This window comes from Diospyros lotus, chromosome 8 (genome assembly GCF_014633365.1).
Source record: "Diospyros lotus cultivar Yz01 chromosome 8, ASM1463336v1, whole genome shotgun sequence".
In the NCBI taxonomy this organism is placed as follows: domain Eukaryota; kingdom Viridiplantae; phylum Streptophyta; class Magnoliopsida; order Ericales; family Ebenaceae; genus Diospyros; species Diospyros lotus.
In genome coordinates this window covers 16,838,788-16,851,354 of record NC_068345.1, presented here as the reverse complement: position 1 = coordinate 16,851,354, position 12,567 = coordinate 16,838,788, and positions in this window count along the sequence as shown.

The following is a 12,567-nucleotide window of genomic DNA, read 5'->3' as shown; positions in this document are numbered from 1 at the left end:
TTGCCATGGGTCCAATGTCGAACACTTGAAACAAGAAAGAGTAAACTTTGTTCAATCAACGATATCTCAAAATTGACTCATTTGCTTTCGATGATTCCAAATGGAGGTCAAAGACGACATTTTGATAAACTAATTACGCTAAAGAATGTTCAATTTCATTTTTCGGGAAGTTTAGAAAACTTGAGTTTTAGCCATGGGTCCAAGGTAGAACACATGCAACAGGAAAGAGTCAACTTTCTTCAACAAACGATATCTCAAAATTGACTCATTTGCTTTCGACGATTAAAAATGTATGTCAATGACGACATTTTGATAAACTAATTCCGCTAAAGAAAGTTCAATTTCGGATTTCGGGAAGTTTTGAAAACATGAGTTTTGTCCATGGGTCCATTGTACAACACTTGAAGGAAGAAAGAGTCAACTTTGTTCAATCAAAGATATCTCAAAATTGACTTAATTGCTTTTGACGATTCCAAATGTAGGTGTAAGACGACATTTTGATAAACTAATTACCCTAAAGAAAGTTCAATTTCGGATTTCGGGAAGTTTAGAAAACTTGATTTTTAGACATCGGTCCAGTGTAGAACACTTGGAACAGGAAAGAGTCAACTCTGTTCAATCAACGATATCTCAAAATTGACTCATTTGCTTTCGATTATTCCGAATGGAGGTCAAAGACGACATTTTGATAAACTAATCACGCTAAAGAAAGTTCAACTTCGGATTTCGGGACGTTTTGAAAACATGAGTTTTGTCCATGGGTCCAAGGTAGAACACATGCAACAGGAAAGAGTCCACTTTGTTCAATCAACGATATCTCAAAATTGACTCATTTGCTTTCGACGATTCCAAATGTATGTCAATGACGACATTTGATAAACTAATTACGCTAAAAAAAGTTCAAATTTGGATGTCGGGAAGTTTTGAAAACATGAGTTTTGTCCATGGGTCCATTGTACAACACTTGAAGGAAGAAAGAGTCAACTTTGTTCAATCAACGATATCTCAAAATTGACTTAATTGCTTTTGACGATTCCAAATGTAGGTGTAAGACGACATTTTGATAAACTAATTACGCTAAAGAAAGTTCAATTTTGGATTTCGGGAAGTTTAGAAAACTTGAGTTTTAGACATCGGTCCAATGTAGAACACTTGGAACAGGAAAGAGTCAACTTTGTTCAATCAACGATATCTCAAAATTGACTCATTTGCTTTCGACGATTCCAAATGTATGTCAAAGATGACATTTTGATAAACTAATTACGCTAAAGAAAGTTCAATTTCGAATTTCAGGAAGTTTTGAAAACTTGAGTTTTTAGCCATCGGTCCAATGTAGAACACTTGGAACCGGAAAGAGTCAACTTAGTTCAGTCAACGATATCTCAAAACTGACTCATTTGCTTTCGACGATTCCAAATGTTTATCAAAGATGACATTTTGATAAACTAATTACGCTAATGAAAGTTCAATTTCGGATTCCGGGAAGTTTTGAAAACTTGAGATTTTGGCCATCGGTCCAATGTAGAACACTTGGAACAGGAAAGAGTTAACTTAGTTCAGTCAACGATATCTCAAAATTGACTCATTTGCTTTCGACGATTCCAAATGTATGTCAAAGATGACATTTTGATAAACTAATTACACAAAAGAAATTTCAATTTCAGATTTTGGGAAGTTTTGAAAACTTGCGTTTTTAGCCATCGGTCCAATGTAGAACACATGAAAGAGGAAAGAGTCAACTTTGTTCAATCAACGATATCTCAAAATTGACTTAATTGCTTTTGACTATTCCAACTCTTTGTGAAACATGACATTTTAATCAACTAATTACGCTAAAGAAAGTTTAATTTTGGTTTTCGGGAAGTTTTGAAAACTTGAGTTTTTGCCATGGGTCCAATGTCGAACACTTGAAACAAGAAAGAGTAAACTTTGTTCAATCAACGATATCTCAAAATTGACTCATTTGCTTTCGATGATTCCAAATGGAGGTCAAAGACGACATTTTTATAAACTAATTACGCTAAAGAATGTTCAATTTCATTTTTCGGGAAGTTTAGAAAACTTGAGTTTTAGCCATGGGTCCAAGGTAGAACACATGGAACAGGAAAGAGTCAACTTTCTTCAACAAACGATATCTCAAAATTGACTCATTTTCTTTCGACGATTAAAAATGTATGTCAATGACGACATTTTGATAAACTAATTACGCTAAAGAAAGTTCAATTTCGGATTTCGGGAAGTTTTGAAAACATGAGTTTTGTCCATGGGTCCATTGTACAACACTTGAAGGAAGAAAGAGTCAACTTTGTTCAATCAAAGATATCTCAAAATTGACTTAATTGCTTTTGACGATTCCAAATGTAGGTGTAAGACGACATTTTGATAAACTAATTACCCTAAAGAAAGTTCAATTTCGGATTTCGGGAAGTTTAGAAAACTTGATTTTTAGACATCGGTCCAGTGTAGAACACTTGGAACAGGAAAGAGTCAACTCTGTTCAATCAACGATATCTCAAAATTGACTCATTTGCTTTCGATTATTCCGAATGGAGGTCAAAGACGACATTTTGATAAACTAATCACGCTAAAGAAAGTTCAACTTCGGATTTCGGGACGTTTTGAAAACATGAGTTTTGTCCATGGGTCCAAGGTAGAACACATGCAACAGGAAAGAGTCCACTTTGTTCAATCAACGATATCTCAAAATTGACTCATTTGCTTTCGACGATTCCAAATGTATGTCAATAACGACATTTGATAAACTAATTACGCTAAAAAAAGTTCAAATTTGGATGTCGGGAAGTTTTGAAAACATGAGTTTTGTCCATGGGTCCATTGTACAACACTTGAAGGAAGAAAGAGTCAACTTTGTTCAATCAACGATATCTCAAAATTGACTTAATTGCTTTTGACGATTCCAAATGTAGGTGTAAGACGACATTTTGATAAACTAATTACGCTAAAGAAAGTTCAATTTTGGATTTCGGGAAGTTTAGAAAACTTGAGTTTTAGACATCGGTCCAATGTAGAACACTTGGAACAGGAAAGAGTCAACTTTGTTCAATCAACGATATCTCAAAATTGACTCATTTGCTTTCGACGATTCCAAATGTATGTCAAAGATGACATTTTGATAAACTAATTACGCTAAAGAAAGTTCAATTTCGAATTTCAGGAAGTTTTGAAAACTTGAGTTTTTAGCCATCGGTCCAATGTAGAACACTTGGAACCGGAAAGAGTCAACTTAGTTCAGTCAACGATATCTCAAAACTGACTCATTTGCTTTCGACGATTCCAAATGTTTATCAAAGATGACATTTTGATAAACTAATTACGCTAATGAAAGTTCAATTTCGGATTTCGGGAAGTTTTGAAAACTTGAGATTTTGGCCATCGGTCCAATGTAGAACACTTGGAACAGGAAAGAGTTAACTTAGTTCAGTCAACGATATCTCAAAATTGACTCATTTGCTTTCGACGATTCCAAATGTATGTCAAAGATGACATTTTGATAAACTAATTACACAAAAGAAATTTCAATTTCAGATTTTGGGAAGTTTTGAAAACTTGAGTTTTTAGCCATCGGTCCAATGTAGAACACATGAAAGAGGAAAGAGTCAACTTTGTTCAATCAACGATATCTCAAAATTGACTTAATTGCTTTTGACTATTCCAACTCTTTGTGAAACATGACATTTTAATCAACTAATTACGCTAAAGAAAGTTTAATTTTGGTTTTCGGGAAGTTTTGAAAACTTGAGTTTTTGCCATGGGTCCAATGTCGAACACTTGAAACAAGAAAGAGTAAACTTTGTTCAATCAACGATATCTCAAAATTGACTCATTTGCTTTCGATGATTCCAAATGGAGGTCAAAGACGACATTTTTATAAACTAATTACGCTAAAGAATGTTCAATTTCATTTTTCGGGAAGTTTAGAAAACTTGAGTTTTAGCCATGGGTCCAAGGTAGAACACATGGAACAGGAAAGAGTCAACTTTCTTCAACAAACGATATCTCAAAATTGACTCATTTTCTTTCGACGATTAAAAATGTATGTCAATGACGACATTTTGATAAACTAATTACGCTAAAGAAAGTTCAATTTCGGATTTCGGGAAGTTTTGAAAACATGAGTTTTGTCCATGGGTCCATTGTACAACACTTGAAGGAAGAAAGAGTCAACTTTGTTCAATCAAAGATATCTCAAAATTGACTTAATTGCTTTTGACGATTCCAAATGTAGGTGTAAGACGACATTTTGATAAACTAATTACCCTAAAGAAAGTTCAATTTCGGATATTGGGAAGTTTAGAAAACTTGATTTTTAGACATCGGTCCAGTGTAGAACACTTGGAACAGGAAAGAGTCAACTCTGTTCAATCAACGATATCTCAAAATTGACTCATTTGCTTTCGATTATTCCGAATGGAGGTCAAAGACGACATTTTGATAAACTAATCACGCTAAAGAAAGTTCAACTTCGGATTTCGGGAAGTCTTGAAAACATGAGTTTTGTCCATGGGTCCAAGGTATAACACATGCAACAGGAAAGAGTCCACTTTGTTCAATCAACGATATCTCAAAATTGACTCATTTGCTTTCGACGATTCCAAATGTATGTCAATGACGACATTTGATAAACTAATTACGCTAAAAAAAGTTCAAATTTGGATGTCGGGAAGTTTTGAAAACATGAGTTTTGTCCATGGGTCCATTCTACAACACTTGAAGGAAGAAAGAGTCAACTTTGTTCAATCAACGATATCTCAAAATTGACTTAATTGCTTTTGACGATTCCAAATGTAGGTGTAAGACGACATTTTGATAAACTAATTATGCTAAAGAAAGTTCAACTTTGGATTTCGGGAAGTTTAGAAAACTTGAGTTTTAGACATCGGTCCAATGTAGAACACTTGGAACAGGAAAGAGTTAACTTTGTTCAATCAACGATATCTCAAAATTGACTCATTTGCTTTCGACGATTCCAAATGTATGTCAAAGATGACATTTTGATAAACTAATTACGCTAAAGAAAGTTCAATTTCGAATTTCAGGAAGTTTTGAAAACTTGAGTTTTTAGCCATCGGTCCAATGTAGAACACTTGGAACCGGAAAGAGTCAACTTAGTTCAGTCAACGATATCTCAAAACTGACTCATTTGCTTTCGACGATTCCAAATGTTTATCAAAGATGACATTTTGATAAACTAATTACGCTAATGAAAGTTCAATTTCGGATTTCGGGAAGTTTTGAAAACTTGAGATTTTGGCCATCGGTCCAATGTAGAACACTTGGAACAGGAAAGAGTTAACTTAGTTCAGTCAACGATATCTCAAAATTGACTCATTTGCTTTCGACGATTCCAAATGTATGTCAAAGATGACATTTTGATAAAATAATTACACAAAAGAAATTTCAATTTCAGATTTTGGGAAGTTTTGAAAACTTGAGTTTTACCCATGGGTCCATTGTACAACACTTGAAAGAAGAAAGAGTCAACTTTGTTCAATCAACGATATCTCAAAATTGACTTAATTGCTTTTGACGATTCCAAATCTTGGTGAAAGACGACATTTTGATAAACTAATTACGCTAAAGAAAATTCAATTTCGGATTTCGAGAAGTTTAGGAAACTTGAGTTTTAGCCATCGGTCCAATGTAGAACACTTGGAACAGGAAAGAGTCAACTTTGTTCAATCAACGATATCTCAAAATTGACTCATTTTCTTTTGACGATTCCAAATGTATGTCAAAGATGACATTTTGATAAACTAATTACACAAAAGAAAGTTCAATTTCGGATTTCTAGAAGTTTTGAAAACTTACCCATGGGTCCAATGTACAACACTTAAAGAAGAAAGAGTCAACTTTGTTCAATCAACGATATCTCAAAATTGACTGAATTGCTTTTGACGATTCCAAATCTTGGTGAAAGATGACATTTTGATAAACTAATTACGCTAAAGAAAGTTCAATTTTGGATTTTGGGAAGTTTAGAAAACTTGAGTTTTAGCCATGGGTCCATTGTAGAACACTTGAAACAAAAAAGAGTCAACTTTGTTCAATCAACGATATCTCAAAATTGACTCATTTGCTTTCGACGATTCCAAATGTATGTCAATGACGACATTTTGATAAACTAATTATGCTAAAGAAAGTTCAATTTCGGATTTCGGGAAGTTTTGAAAACATGAGTTTTGTCCATGGGTCCATTGTACAACACTTGAAGGAAGAAAGAGTCAACTTTGTTCAATCAATGATATCTCAAAATTGACTTAATTGCTTTTGACGATTCCAAATGTAGGTGTAAGATGACATTTTGATAAACTAATTACCCTAAAGAAAGTTCAATTTCGGATTTTGGGAAGTTTAGAAAACTTGAGTTTTAGACATCGGTCCAATGTAGAACACTTGGAACAAGAAAGAGTCAACTCTGTTCAATCAACGATATCTCAAAATTGACTTAATTGCTTTTGACGATTCCAAATCTTGGTGAAAGATGACATTTTGATAAACTAATTACGCTAAAGAAAGTTCAATTTTGGATTTCGGGAAGTTTAGAAAACTTGAGTTTTAGCCATCGGTCCAATGTAGAACACTTGGAACAGGAAAGAGTCAACTTTGTTCAATCAACGATATCTCAAAATTGACTCATTTGCTTTCGATGATTCCAAATGTATGTTAATGATGACATTTTGATAAACTAATTACGATAAAGAAAGTTCAATTTTGGATTTCGGGAAGTTTTGAAAACTTGAGTTTTTGCCATGGGTCCATTTTAAAACACTTGAAAGAAGAAAGTGTCACCTTTGTTCAAGCAACGATATGTCAAAATTGACTTAATTGCTTTTGACGAATCCAAATCTTGGTGTAGGACGACATTTTGATAAACTAATTACGCTAAAGAAAGTTCAATTTTGGATTTCAGGAAGTTTAGAAAACTTGAGTTTTAGCCATGGGTCCATTGTAGAACACTTGAAACAAGAAAGAGTCAACTTTGTTCAATCAACAATATCTCAAAATTGACTTAATTGCTTTTGACGATTCCAAATCTTGGTGAAAGACGACATTTTGATAAACTAATTACGTTAAAGAAAGTTCAATTTTGGATTTCGGGAAGTTTAGGAAACTTGAGTTTTGTCCATGGGTCCATTGTACAACACTTGAAGGAAGAAAGAGTCAACTTTGTTCAATCAACGATATCTTAAAATTGACTTAATTGTTTTTGACGATTACAAATCATGGTGAAAGACGACATTTTGATAAACTAATTACGCTAAAGAAAGTTCAATTTTGGATTTCGGGAAGTTTAGAAAACTTGAGTTTTAGCCATGGGTCCATTATACAACTCTTGAAAGAAGAAAGCGTAAACTTTGTTCAATCAACGATATCTCAAAATTGACTTAATTTCTTTTGACGATTCCAAATCTTTATGAAAGACGACATTTTGATAAACTAATTACGATAAAGAAAGTTCAATTTCGGATTTCGGGAAGTTTTGAAAACTTGGGTTTTTGCCATGGGTCCATTTTAAAACACTTGAAAGAAGAAAGTGTCAACTTTGTTCAAGCAACGATATCACCAAATTGACTCATTTGATTTCGATGATTCCAAATGTTTATCAAAGATGACATTTTGATAAACTAATTACGCAAAAGAAAGTTCAATTTCTTATTTTGGGAATTTTAGAAAACTTGAGTTTTAGCCACGGATCCAACGTAGATCACTTAGAACAGGAAAGGGTCAACTTTGTTCAATCAACGATATCTCAAAATTGACTCATTTGCTTTCGATGATTCCAAATGGAGGTCAAAGATGACATTTTGATAAACTAATTACGCTAAAGAAAGTTCAATTTCATATTTCCGGAAGTTTAGAAAACTTGAGTTTTCCAATGTAGAACACATGAGACAGGAAAGAGTCAACTTTGTTCAATCAAAGATATGTCAAAATTGACTCAATTGCTTTCGACGATTCGAAATGTAGGTCAAAGACGACATTTTGATAAACTAATTAAGCTAATTAAAGATCAATTTCGTATCTCGGGAAGTTTAGAAAACTTGAGTTTTAGCCATGGGTCCAATGTAGAACACTAAATTCAATGAACGATATCTTAAAATTCACTAATTTGCTTTCCACGATTCCAAATCTATGTCAAAGATGACATTTTGATAAACTAATTACTCTAAAGAAAGTTCAATTTCAGATTTCGGGAAGTTTTGAAAACTTGAGTTTTGTCCATGGGTCCATTGTACAACACTTGAAGGTAGAAAGAGTCAACTTTGTTCCATCAACGATATCTCACAATTGACTTAATTGCTTTTGACGATTCCAAATGTAGGTGAATGATGACATCTTGATAAACTAATTACCCTAAAGAAAGTTTAATTTCATTTTTCGGGAAGTTTAGAAAACTTGAGTTTTAGAAATCGGTACAATGTAGAACACTTGGAACAGGAAAGAGTCAACTTTGTTCAATCAATGATATCTCAAAATTGACTCATTTCCTTTCGATGATTCCAAATGGAGGTCAAAGACGACATTTTGATAAACTAATTACGCTAAAGAAAGTTCAATTTTGTATCTCGGGAAGTTTAGAAAACTTGAGTTTTAGCCAGGGGTTCAATGTAGAACACATGAAACAGGAAAGAGTCAACTTTGTTCAATCAACGATATCTCAAAATTGACTCATTTGCTTTCGACGATTCCAAATGTATGTAAATGATGACATTTTGATAAACTAATTACGCTAAAGAAAGTTCAATTTCGGATTTTGGGAAGTTTTTGAAAACTTGAGTTTTGTCCATGGGTCCATTGTACAACACTTGAAGGAAGAAAGAGTCAACTTTGTTCAATCAACGATATCTCAAAATTGACTTAATTGTTTTTGACGATTACAAATCATGGTGAAAGACGACATTTTGATAAACTAATTACGCTAAAGAAAGTTCAATTTTGGATTTCGGGAAGTTTAGAAAACTTGAGTTTTAGCCATGGGTCCAATGTAGAACACTTGAAACAAGAAAGAGTCAACTTTGTTCAATCAACGATATCTCAAAATTGACTAATTTGCAGTCGACGATTCCAAATATAGGTCAAAGACGACATTTTGATAAACTAATTACGCTAAAGAAAGATTAATTTCTTATTTCGATAAGTTTTGAAAACTTGAGTTTTAGCCATGGGTCGAATGTAGAACACTTGAAACAAGAAAGAGTCTACTTTGTTCAATCAACAATATCCCAAAATTGACTCATTTGTTTTGGACGATTCCAAATGTTGGTCATAGACGAGATTTTGGTAAACTAATTACGCTAAAGAAATTTCAATTTTGGATTTTGCTAAGTTTTAAAAACTTGAGTTTTAGCCATGGGTCCATCGTAGAACACTTGAAAAAGAAAGAGTCAACTTTGTTCAATCAACGATATCTCAAAATTGATTTAATTGCTTTTGACGATTCCAAATCTTGGTGAAAGATGACATTTTGATAAACTAATTACGCTAAAGAAAGTTCAATTTTGGATTTCAAGAAGTTTAGAAAACTTGAGTTTTAGCCATGGGTCCAATGTAGAACACTGGAAAGAAGAAAGAGTCAGCTTTGTTCAATCAACGATATCTCAAAATTAACTTAATTGCTTTTGACTATTCCAAATCTTGGTGAAACATGACATTGTAATCAACTAATTACGCTAAAGAAAGTTTAATTTTGGATTTCGGGAAGTTTTGAAAACTTGAGTTTTAGCCATGGGTCCAATGTAGAACACTTGAAACAAGAAACAGTCAACTTTATTCAATCGACGATATCTCAAAATTGAATCATTTGCTTTCGACGATTCCAAATGTAGGTCAAAAATGACATTTTTATAAACTAATTACGCTAAAGAAAGTTCAATTTCAGATTTCGGGAAGTTTTGAAAACTTGAGTTTTAGCCATGGGTCCAATGTAGAACACTTGAAACAGGAAAGATTCAACTTTGTTCAATCAACGATATCTCAAAATAAACTCATTTGCTTTCAACGATTCCAAAGGTATGTCAAAGTCAATATTTTGATAAACTAATTACTCTAAAGAAAGTTCAATTTCGAATTTCGGGAAGTTTTGAAAACTTGAGTTTTAGCCATGGGTCCATTGTAGAAAAGATGAAACAAGAAAGAGTCAACTTTGTTCAATCAATGATATCTCAAAATTCACTTAATTGCTTTTGACAATTCCAAATCTAGGTGAAAGACGACATTTTGATAAACTAATTACGCTAAAGAAAGTTCAATTTCGTATTTCGGGAAGTTTAGAAAACTTGAGTTTTAGCCATGGGTTCAATGTAGAACACATGAAACAGGAAAGAATCAACTTTGTTCAATCAACGATATCTCAAAATTGACTCATTTGCTTTCGACGATTCAAAATGTATGTCAATGACGACATTTTGATAAACTAATTACACTAAAGAAAGTTCAATTTCGGATTTCGGGAAGTTTTGAAAACTTGAGTTTTGTACATGGGTCCATTGTACAACACTTGAAGGAAGAAAGAGTCAACTTTGTTCAATCAACGATATCTCAAAATTGACTTAATTGTTTATGACGATTACAAATCATGGTGAAAGACGACATTTTGATAAACTAATTACGGTAAAGAAAGTTCAATTTTGGATTTCGGGAAGTTTAGAAAACTTGAGTTTTAGCCATGGGTCCAATGTAGAACACTTGAAACAAGAAAGAGTCAACTTTGTTCAATCAACGATATCTCAAAATTGACTAATTTGTAGTCGACGATTCCAAATATAAGTCAAAGACGACATTTTGATAAACTAATTACGCTAAAGAAAGATTAATTTCTTATTTCGATAAGTTTTGAAAACTTGAGTTTTAGCCATGGGTCGAATGTAGAACACTTCAAACAAGAAAGAGTCTACTTTGTTCAATCAACAATATCCCAAAATTGACTCATTTGTTTTCGACGATTCCAAATGTTGGTCATAGATGAGATTTTGGTAAACTAATTACGCTAAAGAAAGTTCAATTTCGGATTTTGCTAAGTTTTAAAAACTTGAGTTTTAGCCATGGGTCCATCGTAGAACACTTGAAAAAGAAAGAGTCAACTTTGTTCAATCAACGATATCTCAAAATTGATTTAATTTCTTTTGACGATTCCAAATCTTGGTGAAAGATGACATTTTGATAAACTAATTACGCTAAAGAAAGTTCAATTTTGGATTTCGAGAAGTTTAGAAAACTTGAGTTTTAGCCATGGCTCCAATGTAGAACACTGGAAAGAAGAAAGAGTCAGCTTTGTTCAATCAACGATATCTCAAAATTAACTTAATTGCTTTTGACTATTCCTTATCTTGGTGAAACATAACATTTTAATCAACTAATTACGCTAAAGAAGGTTTAATTTTGGATTTCGGGAAGTTTTCAAAACTTGAGTTTTAGCCATGGGTCCAATGTAGAACACTTGAAACAAGAAAGAGTCAACTTTATTCAATCGATGATATCTCAAAATTAACTCATTTGCTTTCGATGATTCCAAATGTAGGTCAAAGATGACATTTTGATAAACTAATTACGCTAAAGAAAGTTCAATTTCAGATTTCGGGAAGTTTTGAAAACTTGAGTTTTAGCCATGGGTCCAATGTAGAACACTTGAAACAGGAAAGATTCAACTTTGTTCAATCAACGATATCTCAAAATTGAATCATTTGCTTTCAACGATTCCAAATGTATGTCAAAGATGACATTTTGATAAACTACTTACTCTAAAGAAAGTTCAATTTCGGATTTTTGGAAGTTTTGAAAGCTTGAGTTTTAGCCATGGGTCCATTGTACAAAACATGAAATAAGAAAGAGTCAACTTTGTTCAATCAATGATATCTCAAAATTGACTTAATTGATTTTGACAATTCCAAATCTAGGTGAAAGATGACATTTTGATAAACTAATTACGCTAAAGAAAGTTTAATTTCAGAATTCGGGAAGTTTTGAAAACTTGAGTTTTAGCTATGGGTCCAATGTAGAACACTTGAAACAGGAAAGATTCAACTTTGTTCAATCAACGATATCTCAAAATAAACTCATTTGCTTTCAACGATTCCAAATGTATATCAAAGATGATATTTTGATAAACTAATTACTCTAAAGAAAGTTCAATTTTGGATTTCGGGAAGTTTTGAAAACTTGAGTTTTAGCCGTGGGTCCATTGTACAAAAGATGAAACAAGAAAGAGTCAACTTTGTTCAATCAATGATATCTCAAAATTCACTTAATTGCTTTTGACAATTCCAAATCTAGGTGAAAGATGACATTTTGATAAACTAATTACGCTAAAGAAAGTTCAATTTCGGATTTCGGGAAGTTTAGAAAACTTGAGTTTTAGCCATGGGTTCAATGTAGAACACTTGAAACAGGAAAGAGTCAACTTTGTTCAATCAACGATATCTCAAAATTGACTCATTTGCTTTCGACGATTCCAAATGTATGTCAATGACGACATTTTGATAAACTAATTACGATAAAGAAAGTTCAATTTCGGATTTCGAGAAATTTTGAAAACTTGAGTTTTGTCCA